The sequence below is a fragment of the Solenopsis invicta genome, chromosome 2 (genome assembly GCF_016802725.1).
Source record: "Solenopsis invicta isolate M01_SB chromosome 2, UNIL_Sinv_3.0, whole genome shotgun sequence".
In the NCBI taxonomy this organism is placed as follows: domain Eukaryota; kingdom Metazoa; phylum Arthropoda; class Insecta; order Hymenoptera; family Formicidae; genus Solenopsis; species Solenopsis invicta.
The window spans coordinates 9,019,180-9,044,371 of NC_052665.1; the positions used below are offsets into that span (position 1 = coordinate 9,019,180).

General features: G+C 43.4%; 1 protein-coding gene across 1 annotated transcript in view; it reads right to left on the reverse strand.

Moving 5' to 3' along the window:
• LOC105200734 overlaps nucleotides 1-17,369 on the reverse strand; it is an 82,082-nt gene extending 64,713 nt beyond the window's left edge. Inside the window, exon 1 of the mRNA XM_011168423.3 lies at nucleotides 14,585-17,369. The gene's annotated coding sequence lies outside the window, so the exon portion shown is untranslated. The remainder of the gene's footprint in view (nucleotides 1-14,584) is intronic.
• Nucleotides 17,370-25,192: the final 7,823 nt, after the last annotated feature.

Sequence of the window (25,192 nt, forward strand, 5' to 3'; positions counted from 1 at the left end):
ATCAGGCAGCCTTCGACTCTCCTTCACTACGATCATTATTTGCATATCGATATACTCTACGAATGTTCTAACATATTCCTGGGAATACGCGGCTAATTTTCATCGATTTTTCATCGATGCATTTATTAACGGAGATTTAGCGTCGCGATTGTATTGATTGATTCTTTCCGCGAGCGTTAGATATTTATGGCGGTTACTCTCCCGTACTCGCGGCGTATCAGATACCTGCGTACGTCGGTAGTATATCTCTTCTTCGAACGGAAACACGCTTGATTGTAGATAAGGCGGTGTAAGCTATCGAAATCTTATTCAAACGCTTTTTCAAACGGTTTATCTCTTTGTCAAAACATTTGGAACAGCAATTGTGAAATGTAAAACAACGTCAAATCTAACTTTTACCATTTAATCTCGAGACCGGAGAAATTATCTAATCTATTATTATTGGAGAATTATCGTTCGATATTTGAAGCCCAAATTATATGTGTGTTCACAAGCTTGTACATTATGTATCGATGTGTGTGCGTGATATTGAGGGATGAAGAAACGGAAGGCGGCTATTTCTCGCTGGTTTGGTCGATCGGACTAAACGGCTCAAGCTCGAGTGTCATGTAAATTCGGCAGGTGCATCCACGAGACCGAGACGGTCCCGCGCCGTGGACCAGCCCCCTCCGGGTGAAAGTCTGCGTATTTCGCCATTATTCTTTCGCGAGGCTGAAATTACGAACAGTGTGAATCAAATGAGCCGGTAATGCTGGAACGCACATAGCCGCCAGCTACGGCATTCGGGTGACTTATTGCGGGTTGCTAATCGACGCCCGATGTGTGTAGGTGGTCCCACGCTGTACGAACACAGCCCCTATAGGCGCTACAATATTCCTACAATATTATACGAATATTATTAAAAATTAGAATAATATTCCGAGAATATATTTTTTAATATTATAGAAATATTATATTAATGTTAAATAATGCGTGGAATAATATGCAAATGTCCTATGAATATTATTTTTGTTAAAAAATTGATGTGAATTATTGTACATAAAATATTCATAAACTTTATAATTATTACATTTAAAAGCTATAATATTTTCAATAATTTTAAATATTGAAGTAAATAATGTTATTTATTGTACTTCTAATATTATATTCATATAGCCACTTTTTATTAATATTAAATAATATTTTGTGTTTATAGGGGCAGAGGACGAGGCAAAACGGAAAATTTAATCTACAAGAGCTTCTAAGCATGGGTAATGTACATTTTACGACATTTGCATGCAATATAAAATCATTCTTACACTGTTGAAAATATCATGAAATTTAATGTATTTTCAAGTTAGACAATTAAATTTAATATATCTACTGAAAAGCATGTGCACGGAATTTAGTGCACTTTTGACAACACTAAATTTACATTAAGTGTACATTAAATGCTTTTAATGTACCTGCTTGAAATTTGTTTCCGTTACATTACATTCTGCTGTCAATTTTTAACAGTGTAGATAATAAATAGATCATATCACACAAGAAAGCGACAAATATTCTCAGAAACTACTGGTTGTCACCACGATGTTTACCTATAATGCAAAAACCGTCTCACGTAATATATCGCAACGAGTATGCATTGGTGAAAAAAAAAAAATCGTATGATCATTAATATCGATTAATGATAACGAATAGCGTAAACGAGAACTTCATATGGCGTCGTGTCGCCAGTTGGAGAGGAGAGGTGTGCGCATAATTTAGCATCAAATACGGGTTAGCGGGGATCGGTTGGATCGGATAAGCGGCCGGTACTTGCTAATTACGCGTCTATCAAGCCCCGTATGTATTCGCGACGCTTCTAATTGATGCAGTTCGCAGATGGAGTACGCGCTAGTAAAACGTGTCCCGTCAATTGTAATAAAAAAAGAAAAAAAACGCGCAGTGACGCGCGTGGCTAATGAGCTCTTAGTCATTCGCTTAGTTTCGCGAATGGGCATTATCGCGCGGATTTCGCAAAGGTAATCGTAAATTAGGTCCATCCTCCCGACGAGCGGGCGATTACTCGTCGCTTCTCTGCTCTCGGTATTAATCGAACGGTACTTCCCGCGCGGGCGCGCGATTAGCGCGGATTAATGCCGGCTGTCCTCGCTCGCTTCCCGGTAATCAGAATTTTTTCCAGGAAACGGAACGATCGTGTACCGGCCGTCAGAATTTTTCCGCGCGCAGATAACGATCGTGCGGCGGCAATTAGAATTTTTGTCGGGCCCCGGATAAGGATCGTGCCCGGACGATCGGAATTTTTACGAAGATCGTGCGGCGATCGTGCGCCCCACGGATTAAATCCGCCGATGTAGAGCCAAGAGCAACACAAATCCGATCCGTGAATCGTTATCGCCTTTAACACGTTTGTAGAGAGATCGATTCCCAGAAATGAAGGATATCCCTCTAACGGCGGTGAGAGCGCGGGATAAATCAAGGAAGTCCAGGAAGAAAATTATCACGCGAGAAAAAATCTGAATTTTTGGTGATCCCTTCCCGCGACGGATCTGTGAAGTTGACTATCATAAACTTCATCGAATTTCACCGGACTTCACCGAATTTTACCGGACTTTATCGGACTTCGTAGATTGCACGAATTGTCATCGGACTACGCCGGATTTCACCGGACTTCAACGAAATATGCCGTTCAATATTTTAATATTGAATTATAATGTTAAATGTTTCATATTAGGCAGTACGACACTTTTTGTTCAAGTGTCGTGCTACCTAATATGAAATAATATGCTGGTCCGTATTACAGAATTATTTAAAAAAATGCAATCGCCAGAACTATTGTATTTTTAAAAATGATTATGTAGCATAGATCTCTAGCAGAACTGGCAAGAACTGTTGCTGAAACTGCGATAAGTAGGAAACGCGATACATTTTTTTTTTTTTCAAGTGTCGTGGTATGTTTAATATTTTAATGTAAAAAATGTTAATCATGTGAATTTTGTTTTAAAATTGCAATCAGCGATAGAACTCTGATACTAACTAGAACTCTTGTCAAATATACTAATATTTATTGTTTTCTTTTATTTTAGAGGAGGAGGTGTGCAAGATTCACGAAATTAGCACATTTTTATTTTTGTTTTTTTTTAGGGGGGGGGGGATAAAAATTATAGAACTCTTCGTTATTTTTATAAGAAACTTTGGAATTATAAAAAGTGCCACTGGAACTCTATGTATTTTTTTCATATTAACAGACTGCCGTGCCAACTTCATAGATCCTCCCGCGACTCCATTTATCTGCTTTCGCTACTTACTTATTATTTATTTATCCACGGCCGGCGATAAATCACAGGGATTGATTCTTCGCGGTGGTTACACGTCGACCGGACTATTGTTCTCCCGTTGCCCTACGGGCGCATACACACGGGGCCGGGTAATGGAAGTCTAAATGTCAGCGTAAATATTCATCGGCCGCGCGCGCTCGCGCAAAATGGTCGCGTTGGATTTCCGTTATTTATGCTCTTACGGCCGTCGCGTTGCGGTGAGGGCCGTATTCTCAAATATCCGTCTGGACTCGCCTGAGTATCGGAGAGGCGGACGAGCGGACGGTGGCGCTTTTATGCCCGCGTTAAAATTTTATTGTCGCCTCGGCGCGCGGCCCGTATATCATAAGTGGGCGTAAAGTGACATCGTTACTTATAAAATCAATTGTCATTCGCGGAACACGTTGTCGCGAAGCGCGCCCTCGCGTCGGATTGTTAAGCGTACTTTGTAAGGGATAAACAGCGGCTTTCATAAACGAGAGGGCAGGGGGGTGAATACGCCGCGCCGGGGCCAAATACGACGTCAATCGAAGGCGGTTAGACCACTTGCGTGTTTGGCGCAACCTGAGAAAATCACGTGTGCGTCGTATATCCAGCTTTTTCGCCCTTATTCTATCCCAGACTGTGATTTATCGCTCGTAATGCTCCACTTTCTGCATCTTACGTCACGTAATCCTTTATAGATATAATTCTTCGATCGTGCTCCATATAGATCGCAGTTACAGTTGAAAAAGTACTTACCATTTATAATTACAGGCTGTCGAACGAATAATTTTGATGCTAACGCGAGTAGAACGTACCGTTGTATATATATTTCCTCTGCGTGTCTCGACCTTACACGCAATTGCAATTTGTCTCATTGGCGTTTCATCGCGGGAACTCCCAACGAGGCGTGCCGAAACCACCGCATTGTGCCGCTGCGCGCTGCATTCAATCGCATTTACGACGCCACTTATCGTAAGTGGTGTATAAACGGCAATAAGTTACCGATCACGCCGCGGCTACCAACTGATTTCGCGCCGTTTACGATTTCGATAAGCGCCCCGTGTCTCCGACGATGGGTTTACGGACGCGACGATTCGTCCAATTTATTAAATGTGCATGGAAACGATTGAGCGCTCGATCGCACGCTCGCTCGCTCTCGAGATACGAGTACGTGACGGCACAAAGTGCGACGGCAGCAACAAATAATGTAAAATGTCAGAACAGGTAAAAGCTTCGGGACTCGTTCGTCGTCGTCGTATTATCTCACCGCATATTTCTGCGGACGACATAAAATAAGTTCCATGAAACGAGATTAACGACTGCACGGCCGTCGGTCTCGTCTATATCTCTCTCGACGAATCGAATCGTTGCGTCGAACTGACACGCAGTCGTTCGATTACAGTTACAGAGGTCTAATGTAAAAGGATCTCTTGTCTTAGCCAACGATACGTACACATAACGTGAAACGACTGGAAAATGTCAAGCGATGATTTTTCGTAGCGCCTTTTTACATCGTAAAAAGTATCATCGTAAAAAGTATCTCTTTATCGGTCTACTTTACAGGTGAGCATAAATAATAGTGCACGTACTAAACAAACGTAAAATTATTGCGGAGAATAAATTGAGAGGGACACGAGGAAAAAAAAGATCGTAAAGCGCGCGGGCGAATATAATTATATCGCGAAGCAATCAAATGCGCAAAAGTAAAAATTAAAGATTAAAACGAACAATAAAACGCGTGAATTTATGTCAACTGTGATAATGTCATTCGTCGCGGAAGTCCAATCAAAAGCGTCATACTTTCTTAATTCAGTCTTTCACTGTACGTTTACTCCTTGAAATGTCTATTAATAATTCTCGTTGGCAAAGCTGTCCATCAAGAACGTAAGAAGCTTCATGTACTTTCTCATCTTTCCACATGAAGCTGAATAAAAAGTTAAAACTATTAGTGCGTTTAAAAATTATATATGAATTGCTAATGTTTTTATTTTATTATACGTTTTATTATACGACTAACGTAAATCAAAAACTGAACGATACACATAAAAATGTGTGTCAATAATTTTCTCTTTAAAGACTTCACGGATTTGTTAATACAAATACAACGGCTGTCATAAAATTAAAGATGCGGTAGTCAGAGAAAATATCAATTGTATTTTTTAAAAAACCTTTATTCAGTTTATTTTTTTTCTTCTCATAACAATTATCTTGAACAAGGAATATTTTGTTGATAATTGTCTTAAAATATACTCATCACAAATTTTAGAAGAATTTATTATCATATACTGGAAAAAAGAATTTATGCATTTTCAAAAATATTATAAAATTGTATCGAAGAAGAGTCAATGATAATTTAAGCAAATTGAAATTTTGTTTTAACTTAATATTCTTGATTTAAGTAAATTATTAGAATTCAGAAAATATTTTGAATAAATTTAATGCTCATGATAAACTTGTAATAGATTTGCGGATATATACTCGCATATATGAAATATTTGAAATAAGTAATATTTACTTACTTCAAATACATATTTTTCTGTGTGTACGCGCAAGTTTATTTCAAGTAAATAAATATTACTTGTTTCAGTGAGTAAATGATAAGTGTATTTTAAGATTATTCTTAAAAAAATATGCTTTGCAAAGATAATCGTTACTTAAAAAGAAAAAAGATTCAAAACTAATCTATATTGATGGTAATAGACATTAACAAAAAAATGACATTTTTCTGTGTGTATCAGTACAGATAATATAATATCGTGAACAGAGCCTGTGATATCTTTCCGATTTAAAATCTCACTAAAGACACTCTACAGAACGTCTTCTAGCCTGTTATCAATATGCCACACGGAATGCAAAAAAAAATTTTATCTGTTAACGCGTAATGGCAATTTCTCACGAGACCGAGACTCGTAAACTTATCGCGAATGTCTTTATAATCACTTTGCGGACGGGAGCCCGTCGCGGTTTCACCCGCTAATCGCCGTTTAATTTGCACCTCTCGCAACGGTACTTACCGGCGACGACATCGTGCGACGTTTGCCGCAAAAGGCCACTTTAAACCGCGAGCGTACACCGCGCCGCGAAAAATCACGTCGCGTGGCTCGCGCCCGAGCGAAATATAATACATCGTGACGTCCGTCGCAAAGTGTTCGCAGATAAAACTAAATTAGCCGAATGAACGAAGGCTTTATGGTATTTCGGACGGGATGAAAGAAACGCCGCGGTCGCGCACGGTGCAACGGTAATGCAAATTTCCAAGATGGAAATCGCCGCGGCGGCGGTGGCGGCGCGGTGCGTATTCGCAGCACGGGCGGCGCGCGTTCACCGTAACCGAAGTATGATACTGTAAAAATTTTCTCCGATAACGACCCTTCCCGTACGACGACCGTTATGAATTATGACACTCTCGCGACGTTAAACCCTAGACGGTCACGTGTATTCACGTGTGTCAAGTGACCAAATGCAATTCTTATGCATTGTGCGCGCTACGCGTGTAACTAACGTACGATAACGTACTTTAGAAATACATAATTCATCTAGGAATATATTGACGTCGGGATATGGCAAATTTATTGCACTTAATATTCGCACAGGTGTCCACCCGAGAAGCAATCCACCAAAGGTGGATCGTCTTACGGACGATCCACCTTCGGTGAACGATTAGTTATCGCGTCCCGCGGAACGCATTCTCGCGCATTACGACGGGGACCGCGCAAATTCAAATCTATCCCATTCGCCGATATCTCGTCGCCGATATCTACGGTCGAGACGAGCTGTAAACAATCGCGATATACTATATGTTTTTGCAGCGGTGAAAACGATTTACGTCTGTGTGACATAATAGCGCGAATCGCAAGAGGGTCGATTTGCGTTTCCGCGCGCGAGATGCCGAGCTATATCATAATGACCGCTAATGATATCTTCGGGCTATCGTCGTCCCGCGCTGCGTCCAATTAGTCGCGCCAAGTTACGATAATGTCTCGGTCGCGAAAGAGTGCCCGGAGTCGTAAGTCACGCCTACGAGAATTGCGCTTTCGATGCCCGGACCGTCATCGATGGATTAAGGCCGCTTGAGAGCCCTCGATACGCGTTATCTACGGAGGTAGAATGTCCACCGCGAGATAAATACGCGCCTAATAAGAAAAGATCTGTACAGCGCGGCGACGCGTGCTTTTTAATGCTCTCCACCCTATTTACACGCTCGTCGACGAACGTCGCGACTGGTGCTAATATTCGAGCGGTACCTCGTATCACGATCTCAATCGTACGTACGTATACAATCTCAACTGTCACGCAAGAATGTAACGCTAAACTGTGTGAAGGCGGACTCGAACTTCTCGTTGCGTTTACGATTTCGACACGGATTCCATCCGGCGGCGCGTGTGCGAGCAAACCGCGTCTTCGAGAATTCTCCCTCCCTCCTCTCTTCCCGGGCAATTCCCGGAGATTTCCGTCGGGTAGGATACACAAGTCGTGAAGAGAAAGTGTCCACAAAAAACGGGAATTATAATGCTCCGCGGTGTATGTCACCCGTTCTTCTTCCTGCGAGTCGAGTATTCCGTACTTAAATTTGAATACGCCGCGCGGCGTGTCATCGAAGTGCTTCGCCGTCACTCGGAGATGCGCTTCGTCGCGCGCGTGCACTTCTTCAGCGCGGTATTTCACTTGTAGCACCAACGTCGTCGCGAATGCTTCACCGGTTTATTTTTCATTCGAATATTTTCGTTCTCGTGAAGGGCGAGGACGCGCGTGGCTCGTATCTTTTGTCAACTCAAGTGACAACGGCAACCCCGTCTCGTTCCGACGCGGCGCGGCGGCGTCGCGTCGTCTCGACATCTCGAAACGCTCAGCGAACCATCGCTCCCAATTATATCGTACATCAAACGCTAATTGACGTGGGAACGCAATAATATCATACCTGATGTAATCTTAAAGCATTGATGTACTGCATATCTGGTTGCATACTCGGGACGGATAAAAAGCGAGTTAACAGTCGCGGATACAAGTAGACGATAACGAGCGTAGTATCAGAGAGTACCATAATACTGTGAGTAGGAATAATTACAGCAAGTATATGAGAACGTGTAAACAAATATTTCACAAGTTTCACATCTGAATTCTCATTTGTGTACAACTTATCTCGAGAGACGTCGAGATCGGATTCGGACATCGTACCGTTAAACGAGCGCATCACAAGAGTTTAGGAAGTACGTCGTGAAATGATTTATCGCTTCCTGAAATAACGAGACATACAAGCTCTTTGAAGAACGTGTACAGATTTGCCGGCGTTTTTCACACAAAAAAAATTGAACGTTGAAAATGAAACTTCAAACAGAATGAATCGTGAATATGCCTACTCTCTCAATCTACATTTAATATTATTCCTCTATTGTGCGCAAGCCGTTATTGATTTGCAGTGCTAAAGTTATAATTATGATCATCAGTGATTCAATGCATCAGTGAATAATACACTGATTTAGAAAGAATAGTACGATTAAATTCGTACAACGCACTTCTGTTGATCGAGCAGGAAAATAAAAAGTCCAAGGGAGATAGACGAGTTATCAAACCAAAGATCACTTTTTCGGTCACGAAAATGCCTGGGGAATTGGATCGTATCAGTTTGTCACTTCTAATGACGCGTTCTAAAACCAAGACTCGTTCATGCGACGCGATTCATCCGCGGGGCGATCATTGAGGGTGAGGCGTGCAAATTCGCCGCATGCCTCGCGGTCGGACGCACGCTTGTCGGCTTAAAACGTTAAGGTGGATAAGCAGCCGCGACGAAAACGCGACAGGATTTCGCGCGAGACGAAGAGACGGACAGCTCCGTCGGACTGTCACGCGCGGCACGCGGCATGACTAATTAATCCCGAGCCCTACAAAGGGCTATTTCGGTCGATCTGCCGGTGGATCAGCTTAGCGATGCTCATAATTATCGCTACCGCGACGAATCCACCGTCGCGAATCGCCTAGAAAAGCCGGCCGGTGCGCTTTCGATCGCGCGGTCGCAGCCGGTCTCTCTTTCGTAGATAAATTTATCTCCTTAATTGCGTCGCGATCGACCAATCGACGGGCTTGCGCCGCGCCATTGGTCTATGGCGTGTGCCATACGTAACGGTAGGTGAACGGTACCGTAAGGCCGATCCGGCCGGTTCCACCGACGATATTGATAATCGGCTTTTTGACGATCGTCGGCGGTTTCGTCGAGAGGAGCTCTCGTAACTTTCTCTCGGCCGCCACTAGAGGAGTATACCGATCTGCGAACGTCGCGATTTCCCACGGTATCCAGAAGGATAGGAGGAATGTCAAAACTGAGGAGAATGTGAATGGTGGATTACGCGTCCGTTCCTCACGTAATAATCGAACGCAATAATCGAAAGTCTCGATCGCCTCGTTTCCCGGTTGACGTAACCGTTTAGCACATTGAGAAAAATGCACCGGCAACAATCGCATGCTGCGAAATACCAGAGAAGATTACTAATCTCGCGGATGGCAGATAATACGTTTAGAAGAATCGCGAGAACCTTGCAGATACGTTACACTAAAAAATCCCCAGTTAATATCTCTTGACGATTGATGTAGGAGATCGTTTTGCGCTTTTCCCCGATAACACGAATACGCGCCATATCTTCGAGGGATGCAGCGAGGGAAAAAAGAAAGAGAGACAGAGATACTAAACCCGACTGCGATCCCGTTTCCGTGAAACTCCGAGGAATATTATCAGAGAAGCCCGAGTTATCGAGCACGCACATTCCGCGGATAAAAGACAACCATTCTCCGCGCCTCTCCTTCTGCGTCCCGACGGGACGCGACGGCCGCGTGGGCGTCGCGAAAGAATACAGGTGCGACCGCTGCCTCGATGGGATGTCTCTATTGAAGGCACCGTTCGTTATTCCACGTAGGATCATCATTTCTCGATGGGAACAACGGAGGAGGCTCGCGTACGACGTGGGCCTGACGCGTATCCTCCATTGACGCGTTTGTCGTCGCGTCCGCGAGATCGATGTTTCACCGCGAGCGACGATGACGCTGAAAGAATTAACGACTGGCGAATAATGGGCGCGCGAGCGACGATAACGAGGCTCGACTATTTAGCTCTCGGCGTCTCCTCTAGTCGCACATAAATTTCGTACGTACGTACGTGGTTTCGCCTCTGCGCGAAGATCACGCTCGCATGCAGTCACGCGAACAGTGCAGCTGAAAATAGTCGTTATTTGTACGACGACAGTCGGTGGGCCAGAATCCCTTTTCTCGCGTTCTACGCTGCACCCCCCCCCCCCCGACCACCCTTAGATCCGCCACGGCGGATCTGCTACGTTTCAAATGTCCCGACAGTTTCAAATGCCTCCGGCCGCATCCGCGACTATAAACACGAACGGAAATATACTCCACTCTCCCCGCGGCGGTTGCCCATTCAGGCGGCGCGTAGTGGTTAGTTTCATTCACAGCTAATCCCCACCCCCGCGCGTATTAAACGCGCGTGCATGTTTTCGGGCGTGCGGACGGACGTGGCTAAACAAACTGTACTGCACTGTACTTGGGTATTTTTCCTCTAACGGAGTCCGATTGGCGGCGACGAATTTTACGCTTTGACGATGTGACCGAAAAAAAATCGTAATTAATTTCGTCGGGACGAAAAACGTCGCGGAATCTGCGTTGTCATTATGTCACTTAACGTAGACCATCAGTCGAGGATAACGCCCCGATCGGCGCTCTGACTTGCAACGATAAAATCCTTGTCGCTTCAAAAGAAAAAAAAAAAAGAAAAAAACGTGACGTGCACTCGAGTCGCCAATTATAACGCGATCGAGTGGCGATTGCAGCGCGTTGATTGCCTCGGATGACTTCGTTATCTCTGCGTGCAATTATATTTATAAACATTTCTCACTTATCGAGACGAAGCTCTCTTCGTTACAAAGCATTTCGATCGAGAACTCATACACAATATCACGCAATTCCGGTAAGCTATTTCGAGAACTTCTACGAATGTGCAGTATATACATATCTGCGTTGCGCTTAGATAACTTAAAATTATCTAGATGAAGATAAGTTAAATTACATATAAATGTGTCTCTGATAAGATAAATGCGATTTAATTTTTAATTTATCTAGATAAAAGATGAAATTATATCGCTTTTTCTAGATAATTTAAAATAATATTGCCGTTGAGCAAAATAAATTTAGGTTATAAAAACAATATATTCATATTTTTATTTTCTAAAACGAGTTCTTCAAATAATTCAATTTGACCAAAAAACGTTTCTCTTTTGAATCAATACGCAAATAAAAATTTAGAGAAAGTATATATTTCACGTTATAATGGCTGATGAAGCTCCTTGTAAGTTTTCGAATTACATAATGGTTGAAACTAAAATGCTTAAAAACAATGTTTCATACTCGTTGTTCATATTAACTTATTATTAGATAATTTTAAAAAGATAACATTTTTTTTACCTAAGACAAAGATGAAAATAATATACGTTCTAATATAATCTAAATAAAAATAAAATAAAACCATTTCTTCATCTAAATCATTTTAGATAACGGCAAACACACTGTCTGTCGAGCAGCTAGATAAAACTGAGACACAGTAGCTCCTCATTTTTCTTAAGCTTAGATGCGATCTTTCGATAACCATTTTTTGATATCGAGAACAAAATCTTAAACTGTAATAGGATACTAAGGATATTAAAGGGGCTGAAAATGAATCGGCTAGCAAGATAGAAAGCTCAGTGATTTATTCACCTTTGTATCGTTCATATACGTGCGCATCTACTTTGAAAGAGTAATACCGGTTTAGAAGTGAGACGTGTGTCACTGGTCGTGGCAAGCGGATAAAAAATCCCTGAAAGCCACTATTGATACGTGGTAACATGGTTACGCGGAAAATGCATGTTTCTCGCGATCCCTGCCGGATGATACTCACCGAAGTCGACGTCCAGACGCGCGCGCATGTCGGATGTGCACTTTATTGCACACTCCGTGTAGCCGGTCGTACGTCTCTCGCGGGCATCGCGCTCAGGTTGTTGTATGTACAACGCATGTATAGAAGGCAACTAATCGAGACGCGTGCAACATATGCACGCATGCACAGAGGCGGACCGCCGCACGAGCAAAACCAATAGTATGTAAAATGCGACTTAATAGATGGCCGTCATTTGCATCGCGGACAGCGGGCGATTAATACACCGATCTCGCAGAAGCGGTGAGTGGCTGATACGTCGCTTTATTAGGGATAAAAGGATTCGATACACGGTACCGCGTGCTTCGATTCTTCCGTGTTGAGAGAAAGAGACCGTAATCACTTGACGACCGACAGAAATGTGGCGAGCACGAAACCGTCACGCGTAGTAGGCTCTTTGACTATATTTCGCGAGAGAGGAATGAGTAACGCGTAAGAATGTTACCTCAGGGTAGGCGATTTTACTTCGCTCCGTGAGATCGACGCGGGTGCAGGTGGGAGAAGGGACCGCCGAGCGCTCAGAGCGTTAATAAATCGACGGTCGCGCGCCGTGCAATCAAATCCGCCGCGATCGGCCTCTGCAATCTTGCGCGCGTACGCGTACGTGAAATCGAAAAGAAAGGGGGAGCGTATGGAGGTGGGGGTCCGGGAAGCTGCCGAAATTACAGCCATTATCGCGATAGAGGTGAGAACCGACCGATGTTTGCTTAACCCGATCGGAAATCGACGAGAGGTCGAGCACGATCTCCTCCCCCGATTCCGCGTACCGATTCTGAGAAGGAGGGGGGAAGGGGGAGGGGGGAGAGGAACAAACAAGAAGAACGTTGTTCACCCCGAAACATGGGCGGATTATGCCGTTTAACCCGCGAGTTAACGGGGCGTATCCCGCGAAACGGTGAAACCACGATTTACGATCTCACGTTTCACGCTCGCATCGTCTGTACAGGGTGATTTTACTCGATCGCATTTTCTTTCACGCAAATACTATGAGCAGTTGAAAAGAACAGGACCCGAGAAAACTGATAAATTCGTTATGTGTTGAATAAGTAGTATTTACTGTGCTAGAAGTTTATTATACACCGATCTATTGTTGAGTAGAAATGTTCATGCAGTTGAAATGCAGTTTATCTGGATACACCTCGTATATCGCACTGTAGCCTCTTCTCTCGCTCTCTTTCCCGTCTATCTTTGGCGACTTTCCCTCTCAGTCCCTCGCTTCTTTCATCGCCGCTCGACGCGGATTTATTATTTCGTGCAATGCACGACGATCGTCGTCGAAACGCGGCGCGTTAAGCTCGAACGTCTCCCTCAAATTGTTTGCGTTGCGCGCGGCCGATGACGTCGAGATAAAAAGCCTCTCACGCACGTATACGCAAGGATATCGCGTTTCCCGCATTTTTGTCTCCCCCCTTTTTTTCCTTATCTAAGACTAGTTAGCTCGGGACCTCGTTCCTAGGCGCATGTATACTTGATTACATATGTTAATTTCGACACGCGGCGCGAAAAATTAACGGCGCGGCGCGGCGGTGGCGACGGCGGCGGCAGCGGTCAATCAATAAATTATGCCTGTCAACAATTCTGCTACACCCTGACGGGTGTATAATTATCGCCAAGTATTTTCACTCAGCTGTGAGAATCGATACAGATCGACCGCCGCTTTACTCTTAATTTATACAATAATCAAGAGAAATATATTATTTTATGTTAAATTCATATGTCGGATATGTCACTTTACTCTCGAGTATTTTTTGAGAGCAAAGTTAAAAGATAAGAAGACCAAGAAACGAGCAATGCAAACTTGGGGTGTTAAAATAAAAAAAAAATTATTTTAAAATTAACAACTACAACATTTCGAACCTTGCAAGGTCTTCTTCTTTCAGCTAAACGTTGTTTAAAAAAATATTACGTGAATTGAATGGAGGAGCATTCAAGTTGAACAAGAGAAAATCTTATTAAATAATACAAAGCTAGCGTTCTAATCGATAGGACCGCTTGCCCGATTTTTTATCGATTTGATAAATGTAATGTCCCTTCATTGAATTTATGTAATGTTTGTACATTATTTGATATTTATCCGAGGAAGATCCTCGGACCCTGAGGTTTGAAACGTTCTAGTTGCCATTAATTTTAAAATATAATTTTTTTTTTTTTTCATTTTAACACTCTACACCTGAATCGCTCGTTTCTCGATCTTCTTGTTCTCTGCTTTGTACACGTACGGACTTGACACGTATTTAATTTTTTTTTCATTTTTCGAGAGATTTCAAGAGATTAACATGCAAACATTTACGTCGTACTTCTAATCGCACGTGCGTAATTTCTTAAAGACACTCACCAGAACGAAGAAACGTAGGAATTCTGGCGTAACTGCAACTCAAAGTCTGCCAGTCGAAGTTTCCACGACAGCAGCGCGGACGTCGAGAGTTTTCCTCCGGTGAATAACGAGTCCTCACGAGGGACTCGCGATTTCTCAGAATCTTTGGCCAAAGTTCTCGAACGAGGAAGATCCGGTCAGACGTAGTCCGCGATCCGGGGTGTTTGCGTGCGGCTCGTGTGAAGTAAAAAAAAAAGAGCGAGCCGTCGCGCGAGTTACTCGACGTGTACACTCCTCGAGATATTATTGTCGACGGGTTTGCCTTCGAGATCTAAGCAAATGGATTCTCAAGCGTGCTACGAGCACACGGGGATAACGGTAACCGGACGTTTCGCGCGTTCACCGAGGGAAATGTCACTCGATTCCTCTCGATCTCCTCTTCCTCGTCGCGAAGACGAACTAATCGACAAATTTTGTTTGCCTCCAAGTAACTCCCCCCGATGACTTTCGCGTCGATCTCAAATCTCGCACGGTTCCCATTCACTCTTGACGCGAGTCCAAAGTGCTCCCTCTCCCTCTCTCTCTCTCTCTCACGTTGCATCGACGCGATATTCCCGAGTGTCGGAACGCATAATTATCGCGTGGCCGTTCTCTCCCGAGCTTCCGAGAAAATCACACAGACGGGCGGCGTCCGCGGGCTTCCCCGAATCGCATGGATCACGAAAGATCTTCGGTAGAGGCAGCGGCCTCCTGGACGAGTTTCAAAGGCGAGATGGTGATGGGGTCCTCTCGCATGGCACACTTACGCACACGCGAGAACACGTGTGTAACGTTAGGCAAATACGGTACGTTTGACACGTGAATAGACCGCGAATTGACACCAACCCGGTTGACTCCGTTGGCTAACCGAGCGAGAGATGGAATCGGAAGAGTCACGAGGCACACCGCCGTTTCTCACCGCCGCGGTAACGAGAGGCCGGCCGAGAGGAGGAAGATCGTAGGTGAAGGAAGCGCAACAGGCGTGTTATCTCCGAGTGCAAACGCGCCTCACGCTCGCTGTTGCCTCCAGTTTCCGTTCCTTCGGAGAGAGAAACGCGAGACGCATAATTTACGTGCATTACGCGAGATATACGATGGTCCGGGCGATCAAGTGGAGGACTACACACGTTCCACTTCCTTCCGACGACACTGATGCCCTCCAGCAACGCTCCAAACAGGGATTCCGACTGTCTTGTCTTCTCGTAATTATATTCTCCTCTTGGAGCGGGGGAGGGGGAATGACGAATAGTTGCGATCGCGCACTGCCGCTACGCGTGCTATCTCTCGACGCTCTCGACGCTCTCGGCGATAAAACGGCGATTGCCGATCGCTCGCGTTGTCGCTTGTCGGTTGTCGGTTGTCGGCGCTACGTCGACGTTCTTCGGCGTGTCGTTGGCACAACACCGTGCCGAGAGGCGATCGATGGTAGATCGACGCTCAGATTACTCATAGTTGTCGTCGCCAGGGAAGCGCACCCTTTTTTCGCCGGCTCTCTCCGCAGAACCAGTCGTCGGAGATAGGACAGGATTTTCTCGATCAGAGCGCAACCTCCGATAATGGACACGTGTCTCTCTCGACGCGACGGCGCTCTCTTGTTTTACCCTTGTTTCTTTCCCGCCGGTCGCACGCATGGAGAGGAAGAGAGAAAGAGAGAGAGAGAGAGAGAGCGGGATCTCGCCGGTGCTGCTCGGCGTCCTGTTCACTTCCTCCTGCTCTGAGAAAACTACCTCTGCTGATCGGATCGGTGCGCAACAACTGTCGGCGCCCGTTTACATAACCGTGCCAAAGAGTGTCCCGCGCCGCTTCTCCCTCGCGGTCCAGTGCAGCAGCAGCAGCAGCAGCAGCAGCAGCAGCTGTGCGTTAACGCAATACGTATACACGGGAAAAACGAAAACTCCGGCAGTACGCTGTCCCCGAGGCGCCGAGACCCTGCTCGCGATCGAGGCGTCAAACTGGTACCGCTGCGAACGCAAACGATCGCGACACACGGAGCTCGATAATTACGTACGACGCGTGACACTTCACAGATTCTTCACGAGCGCTGTCCGCCGTCAGATCAAATTTTGCAAACGCGAGAGAACCGCACTGTACTCTTCTTCCGATTATCCCTGATTCACCCTGTATTCGATCGCTGTCACCTCTTCTTCTCTATTTCTTTTTTTTTTGTGTGTTTTCGCTCGTTCGGCGGAAAATCACTGGTGTCTCTTCCGAAGCGACGAGTCGTGGAACTAGCGACTACTCGGAATTCGAACACGTCGTGAAATCGGAGCCTGTACTCTGCGTTGTTGTAATCCGTCCTCGACGACCGAGAGACGAGAGCGGCGGTGGCGGTGCTCGCGCGGAAATCGAGAATAGCACTAACTCGCTTCGGCCGAGGCGGTAGGCAAGGCGGCGATAGGCAAGGTCCTCCCGCTCGCGGCGATTGCCGCGCGCAGCGGCGACCACCTTCTCGGGGGATGCGAGGGTGAAAGTTACTTCAGCCAGGCGATCCTCTCGTCGTTGACGCTCCTTAACGTTGACGCGCGCGAACGGGCTCCCTTCGTGAAGCGGCGAGGAAACACCTTCCGCGTGCTCGTTCCGCTCGGGGTGGGCCGCGCGGCGGCGTTTACCGCTCGTCTCCGCGAGCGCGCCGGGCTGATGGCGACTCGGCGATCGACGACGATATTGTGTGCTCCTGCGATCGTGACCAGGTCGACGGGGCGACGCATGGCCATACGGCGGGGACACCGCGTGAGAGCACCGACGACGACCGTCGCTGACTGACGCGGCGCGGCGCGGCGCGGCGCGAGCGCGAGCGTGAGCGTGAAACGAGTGCGTTGCGGCTTGCGCGCGCGATGCGAGTGCGATGTGCGCTGGCCGTTCTCTCTTTCTTGCCGGCTCGCCACACGTATGCGGCGCGACACGAGCGCGTCGGCATCAGTCGGCTGCTCTCTCACGAACCGCCGGCACCACCACCAGACGGTGGAACCCCAAAGCCCGGCACGTCGTCGCGCGCTCCCACTCTCCCCGCGCCGCCGCGGGCACCATCCTTCCCCACCATCGTCGTGTCGGGATGCCGGCATCCCCGGTGCCGACGACGACGACGACGATGACGATGACGACAGGATCCCAGCCGGCACGCGAATCACGAGCGAGTTTTTTTCGCTCGGGCTCGGCGTCTACCCTCTCGGTCCCGAGGCAGCTTCTCGCGCGAAGGTGCAACGCGACGTTAACGATTCGCACACTTCCGAATATCGTCGAGTCCCTGCGTACATAGTTCAGAGCATTTCACAGGTTTTTCTTCATCATTTAATTATATAATTACTAAGTTTAAACAACGATAGTTGAAACTGAGTTCGGCCGAAAGGTCTACGATCTTTTTATTATGACAATTGCGTCGAAACACAAATTTTTTTCCTAAATGATTTGAAAGTCAAGTTTATGTCCTTGTTATTACGGGACGATACGTATGTTAACGACATTTTGAATATTTATTTGCTTTTATCTGCGCTACGATTATCTTCAAACGGGTAGTAATCTAAATATTTTATCGCTTCTGCTCACTTATCTATGTAAAATGATCTCATCACTTATCGATGAACGGAATTAGGGAACGATAAATTTCTATAAAATCATTCTTCTATCTTTCTATCTAGTCTAAAGTGACAGGCATTTATGTAAATAACACACAGTTAATGTAAAATGTAAAACATATCTCTGATAATATTTTCTTCCAAAGCATTTAAGCCTTCACTTTGTGTCGTCATTATTTCTCTTATAAAAATAATTCACTGTTCCTACAGAAAAAATTTCTGGATTTAGTGCTATTACTCTCCTATGCATCATCAAATAAGATTGGTATGGAGACACTCATAATTATCATCAAGATGAAAATATTATATTTTTAAATGGAAAAATTCTTGTTATAAATCTAAATAAAATCTTGGCGCTATCTCATTAATTTTTTTAGACAAATTAATCAATGGAAATTTGTGTCTCATAATATTTTTTTATTTAAAAATAGATTGATTTGAAGAAAATTTGAAAAATGTTCTTTCTAATAAAATATCGAAGGCTCATAAAGGAATTGCTTGCTTCGTAAGTGCAAAGGAAAAAAATTAGTATCAAATCAATAATTTATTGTTTCATGTATAAAGCAAGAATATAAAATCTTTTTGGAAGAATTTATAATCCTAAACAGACGTAATTCGCTAACACAAAGACATTTTGTTTCTTCGTGTAAGCAAATTATGTCTGTTTAAGATTATCAAATTCTTTTAAAAAAATTTTATATTCTTGATGCTAATTTTTTTCTAAAAATGTCTCATAATCAAATGACTCATTAGATCTACAAGGACTTACATTGTATGCATAAGCAAAGGCTACTGAATCTCCGTGGGAGCGTTGATTATAACGCATCGCATGCAAATCTTTCTTACGAGGGAACCTTGATCGTACGATCTATCTGATATCCTGAACTGCATAGCGATTAATGCGTTATAACATCGATCAAATTTTTATTCTATAAAAGAATATAGGTATAAGCTAAAATTTATATGTGTTACTCTTGTCACAAAATAATAAGTTAAATATTTAATTCGATGGAGAGGAGAATAGAAATTATAGATCTCATCTTAATATCATTCTATTTGTATGTTGTACAAGATTGCAATAATTAATTAAGTACATCTAGAATATTTTTAGCCTTGTTATTAAAAATTTTTCCAAGAGAGCTTTTATATCTCATATAAACTATTTTTAACCTGTTCTCATTTTTATGCCCGTTTCTTACACTCTCAAGCACGCGTAGTCTATTACGAAGGAACATGACGAGTATATATGAGTGTTCATACATATGTATGAGTATTTTTGAGTAGCTTGCCTGTTTACAATACTCGTTTTTCAGTTAATGAGTGACAACATGTTAATATGTTTCTCTTTTATTTACAAGAGGAGGATCAGTGGGTAATAATAATTCTATTGAATCGTGCGGTTTCAAAATGTACAACGTAAGTGCTTAAAAGTGCTAAATCAGTATAGTTGAATATGCGTTTATACATCTGAAATTTATACACAGCACATTTTTATCACTCAAAAATAAATACTGTGCATTATTACTATTCGAATATAATAAACAGAACGGGCAATAACAATAGAAGAAGTAAAGATATAAGATTAAGTAAAAGCGGGGTAAACATTGGCGTAAGCGTATATATGCGTATATCAAAATAGAGGTAAAGATAAGAGAGATTGTAAAGTAATGGGTAACACAAAGAGCAGGATAAGGCGAAATGATAATAAGCATACGAAAGTGTAGATAAAGTACAATGTAAATTTGTGAGTAGAATGTATGTAGTAGGGTAAGAGGCGAAAGAATGGCTTATGGACGGATGCGTGTGGTAAGGAACTCATTGTAAACCAAGTCCCTTCTTGGCATGTAAAACAAGCCGAAGTAATAAATATCTATCTATCTATTACTATTCGAATATACCCGCTTTAACCACTTATTTTTCTGGAGAAGTTCCTGTTCACAATCTAAAACCGGATCATGCTTATTGAGCCATAATGGACGTTTTCACTACTGCACCGTTAAAAATTGACAGCAGAATTTAATGTAATATGTAATGGAAACAAATTTCAAGCAGGTACATTAAAAACATTTAACGTGCATTTAATGTAAATTTAACGTACATTAAATTTATCGTACATTAAATTTAATGTATAACTTAAAAATAAATTGAATTTCATAATATTTTTTAACAGCATAGTCAAATTAACCGTTCTCACAGGCTAAAAACGGTGAAGTAGTTTTGTAAGGGTTCCCATTACTGTCCAATATACGTTGTAGAAAGCGTGACGCGATTTCTCCCAAAAATTACACGATATTCCAAAAAAGCGCAAGATCCAAACAGAGAAAGGTTTGTTTTCGCACCAATCTGACGTGTATCTCTTAAACACCGGGCGATTCTCGTATCGGGCCACCGAATTAACTTCGCACATCGATTATCCGCGATAACATCGACGACGCGCTCGCGGGTACATCGCGCTCGCACCTTCGAATCCCGTCGTTTATCCCGTCGACACACGCATTCCGACACACGCATTTCGACACACGCGCAAGCTAACGCGCGACAATTCAACACGTTTTCGCAGTTTCGCAGTATCTTTCCGGCTAAACGAAACCGTCAGGTTCGACGCGCTCCGACCGAGCGGCCGGGATGCACCTGTGGGTACACGATGCACAACACCCAGAGCTTCGCCGCGTAAAACACTGCCCCACTCTCGGCGTGGTGGTGAACGACGTCGGCGTCAGACCAATCTCCGGCCACGCGAACCGTCTTAAACTACTTATTTCTTCGCGAGATCCGCTTATCTCGATCCTGAAGCCGAGATCTCTCTCGTTCTCTCGCTCTCGCGCTCGCGCTCGCGCTCGCTAAAAATACCGCAAAAAGATTGCTACATAGAGGCACGCAAATTACCGGTCTGCGCTTAATTGCGGCAAAATTACGCGAGATTTAATTTTCGTTAAACTCGACCCACGTTTCGTCCACGTCTCTCGAAAGGCTTGATACCACTCGCTATTAAGTGGTCTACTTGTACAACGGTGGACGCGCCGGCCGGTTGATTGACTGGTCCAAGGATATTGACCAGATAATTCTCTTCTGTCGCGCACGTATTTGTCCTTTGCGAGAGCAGCATATAGTTTCATATTGACAATGAAGAACGTTGAAATTGGTAAGGTCATGTAACTCGCGAAGGAGAATATTTAAGCGATTGGTTATTGCTCGCTCTCGTTTATCTCTTGTCCGGGGGCCGCCATAAGAGATTGGCGTAATCTTTGTTGGCGCATCTATAAAATTATCACCGTCGCTCCGGCGTGTTAGACCCTTGTTGAAAGTCGAGGTGCATTTGGTGTCCTACGAACTAATTTATGCTCATTTACTTCTGGAATTATGACCGTCCTTAGCACGAATAAATGCGGATTAAAAGTTACGCGGCGGAGCGATGTTGAGCGAGCTCGCAAGCGTCGTCGGAGCACCGCTAAGTGTCCGTGCGAATTTAAGGCTGCTCTGTGGTGCGAGAAAGGACACATAACAAAATGAGCCGTAAAATATGACACTGCCCAAGGCGCTTCCTTCCTATATGTATGCGCGCGCGCGCGATCGATCTTGCCCGGTATTACTGGGTTCTTATCTCATCTTTGGAACTCGTTTAAGACTCGTTTCGGCACCTCAGTTCTCCCGATTGCGTCCGCTTCAATTACCGACGTTCTTGTTCCAAGAACGGACACGTCCACTACGGAATTTACGGGTTCTACCAATTTTACTCTTGTGCGCTTTTGCCCCAAACGGAGCCTCAAATGAAGCGTTCTTACACAATGTGCGACATGAACGTCAAATTTCGAAAAAGTCATTCTAAAAAGAAAAGAAAGGGAGTAGTAGCTGTTAAAAAGAGCGGTAGCGTAGGAAAAAGGCTTGACGAAGAAATAAGCTCTCCATACAGCAGAAGACCGGTTGCTTATCAAATCGCACTATTTGAAGGCTTCTTAAAAATCGTTATTTAAAAATTTATGACAATACAAAAAATTCTGAAAAAAAATATATATGAAGGGAGAAATGTTAGATTTTATTATGACAAAGAAAATTAAAAATGTTCCCCATAATTTCTTAATTATAAGCCTTTATGTCATAAGTAGTGCGATTTCGGCAACCTTACCCTATACGAATCAATATTTCTGTGAAGCGAACGTTTGATCGTTGCTGTAATATTACTGAAACATTTAGCGATTCTGTGCTATACGGTGCTCTTTTCTCTGATCTCTTCTTGAATACAGACGCATCTACATGCGATAAGACCTTGCGTTACTGCTTTCAATTTAACCCGCAGGTATATCTTCGCCAACAACCGAGGGAGATCTATTCCCTACACCGTGCGAAAAAGCGGCCCGAGAATCGAAGGCGAGGCTAGCCGCGATTCGTGACTTTCGCGTGTTAATTTGGCAGGGTTTGCGTGCCGCCTGTATACTTAGCCGCGTAGATAGGCATACACTTAACACCTGTGAGTCCGCGCGACTCGCAATAAGTATACGCTGGCCGGACGGCCGCTCACGAACGGCGTAGTAAACGCGGATATCTCGTGCGAGAGAGAGGCGTGCATCTATTCATCCCGGCGGAAAACTGCGGCGGCGCACACTGCGCGCCTCCCCGAGTTCGACGGGGTGTTAAGTTCACGAGCCGCGTTAAAGCACCGGATGTTTCGCGATGCGTGTACGACCTATGTAGCACGACTGCTGGCAACCAGCGAGGATTTGCGAACGTTAACGCGCACGTGTTGACGTAAAGGTTAAGCGAATCGCAGCCCTCGAAGTCTTGGAAACGCGCGATTCGAAGACGACGACCGGAATCGACTCGATATTCTACGATTTTCAACAGCTCTCGCAAAGTCGTTTACTTATGTCTTACAAATTCGCGTTGATTATTCGATTAATTTATAATTTGATAATATAAGAAATTATATTATTTTTATACACCTCAGTATCAAATAATTAAGCTTTTATTTTAATTTAAAGAAATAAAAAATAGAATAATATTGCATACACTGAGAAAAAAATATCTTTAATAAAAAAATTATTTACTCGATGAGTCTCAGTAGCTGAAATTACTTGCAGTCAACTTGAAAATTTCTTAATGTGAAATATTTATATAAATAAAATAAAGAAATGATTTTTATTAAAGTAATTTTTTCTTGCAGTTTTAGAAAATATTTACTGTTGAACTATTTTTATATTCAAGATACAATCAGATTTTTAAATCTAAAAAGCAATTAAATTAAGTTCAATAATATTATTAGTTTATTTTAAGGTAATACGTCTATTTAAAAATAATTATTTTCACTTAAACGAAACAAGCACTTTTGTAACAAAATAAGTATATGGTTTTAAGAAAATGTATTTTTTTCATTAAAAAAATTTTTTCTTAGTGTGAGATAAATAAATATTAACTTTCTCTGGGAATGGGATTTTTTGCCATACTGGTCGCTGTTTACTTATTAAATTTAGTGCAATATAAACAGTTGTAATATTCAGAATTTGGATTATAGAAGAATTTTTAGAATTAGTAGTCATCATTGACATATGCAGCAGCAAGTCTGAAACGAAACAATGCAACTATGTGGAACTCAGCCTTTGCACTGCAATCACGTTCCAACCGTTGCATATTGACGAAAACACGTGACCATGCGTAGAAATTTTCGTTTCTCCGACTCCACCATTGTCCGAAAGTGTCGAACCATGCATATTCACGAAACGCACCGTGATGATTGCATATAACATTCGTGCATCACGTACGAAGAGCGAATCATCGGTGTTGATGATAATACTCATGTGCCATGTTGTCTCTGGACTCGAGATGTTTGTTGTTCGCGACGCTACCTGCCTACAGATATCTTATTAATTTTTTTTCAGATATTAAATAGGTGCTAGATAAAAATAACAATACTCGGTTCTCTATCGGAAGACGAACAGTTACGAGGACGATAACACGAAATCTCCTTCTTTCTTTCTGTATAAAAGCGATAAAATCCGATAACGACTTATACTGATAAACTATCTGAGAGAGATCGCGGAATGCAGTGCGAATAAAAATCTACGTAAACAAATCCCACGTACGTGCTAGTGAAATAATCGACTGCCGCGCGTTACACCATTATTTGCAATAATTATTAAATAAAAAATTATCGTGGATGCAGTCACGAAGCTTTCGATACGATAAGTGTATACGACGTATACTTAAAATACAAGACAGTTTTTTTAGTGGTAAAATTCCTTCCTTTTTACTTTTATCGAATTGCGTAAACAGAATGATTGATTCGAGTCTGGCGCTCCCGGCAAACCTTATCGATAAGGAACAACGACTATTTTTCGCGCTCGTAGGTGAATAAAGATACGCTCGTATACATATTGATCTAAGCGACGATCTCATTAATTACTGTCGATCGAACTAAGAATTAACATGCATCGTTTGTTGCTTCAGAAATACACCGGTGGACGGTCCCTCTTACCTGCTCGCTACTCACACAAGGCGCAAATTAAAATCGGAGATGATCATTTTGATATGCCAATGAAAGGTTACGCTTGCAACGTGAAATCTGATCGTTCGCAGCGGAACAGAGCCACGCCGGTTGCATGTTTCAGACGTCATAATTAAAGATTTTAACTGCCACGACGGCCGAAATACCATCAGCCTTAGGCGCATAGAGCTTTGTTTCAATGAGGAGATAATTTCTCTTGAAAATATGACCGACGTAACTCTTTTTGCCAATTTAAGTCACGAAATATCGCTCTTTATCGAGTTATAAAACTACTATTATCAAGAATGTTGTTAATTAATGATTTAAAAGTTTTATTATTAATCGTATATCGTACTGAAAATCTTTCGCAATTTTAACGTGAATAACGGGAGTGATTCGAAAAACGCGGCAGCGTATAGACTTGGCATTGGTTAGCTTAACGTGTCTCGAGTTCGATTGCCACGCGATTGCATGGTCCTCCTATATGCGGCGCCTGCCTATTCCAACTGCAATCTTGCGGTCGGTATTCTGCGCGGGACGCGA